This window comes from Octopus bimaculoides, chromosome 25 (assembly GCF_001194135.2).
Source record: "Octopus bimaculoides isolate UCB-OBI-ISO-001 chromosome 25, ASM119413v2, whole genome shotgun sequence".
NCBI classification, from domain to species: Eukaryota; Metazoa; Mollusca; class Cephalopoda; order Octopoda; family Octopodidae; genus Octopus; species Octopus bimaculoides.
This window is the reverse complement of record NC_069005.1, coordinates 20,733,487-20,734,128: the sequence shown is the minus strand read 5'-3', so window position 1 is coordinate 20,734,128 and position 642 is coordinate 20,733,487. Positions and strand designations below refer to the sequence as shown.

The 642-nt window shown below is 38.8% G+C and overlaps 1 protein-coding gene across 4 annotated transcripts in view; it reads left to right on the top strand.

Moving 5' to 3' along the window:
- The window catches only part of LOC106875168 (leucine-rich repeat-containing protein 71), a 53,274-nt gene that overhangs the window by 22,532 nt on the left and 30,100 nt on the right, over positions 1-642 (top strand). The window lies entirely within an intron of this gene.

Below are 642 nucleotides of genomic sequence, written 5' to 3'. Positions count from 1 at the left end.
GGCCATTTTCGTGCGGGTGACACGTAAAAGCACCCACTACACTCTCTGAGTGGTTGGCGTTAGGAAGGGCATCCAGCTGTAGAAACTCTGCCAAATCAGACTGGAGCCTGGTGTTGCCATCCGGTTTCACCAGTCCTCAATCAAATCGTCCAACCCATGCTAGCATGGAAAGCGGACGTTAAACGATGATGATGATGATGATGATGCACACACACTATTTTATATACGCTATTTTGCCCTCCATGTTTGTTTTCATTCAGTTTCCTTGTATGTCTCCACTGTCCTGTTTGTGTTCCCAACTTCGATTCTCCATAGATCCCAAATTTGTCTTTCACTCTGAATGCCCTGTGAAGATGAAGAATTTTATTCTCGCATTTATGTATAGACTGCATTCTGGTATTTTGATCAGAAACAGCTGTTAGATTTGTTATGTCTTGCATTGTATCAATAAATATGCTTTAAAATGTGGTCCTATTGATGCACTGGTTAATCTATGTTTTTCTCCATTTTCTAATTATTTGCATCGGTTCCTGATAAACTTTTGTTTATCTTGTTGTTACCTGCGCCTGATGATATGGTGTCCTTAAACATACATATATATGTATACGTATATATATATATTATATATATGTGTGTGTGTGT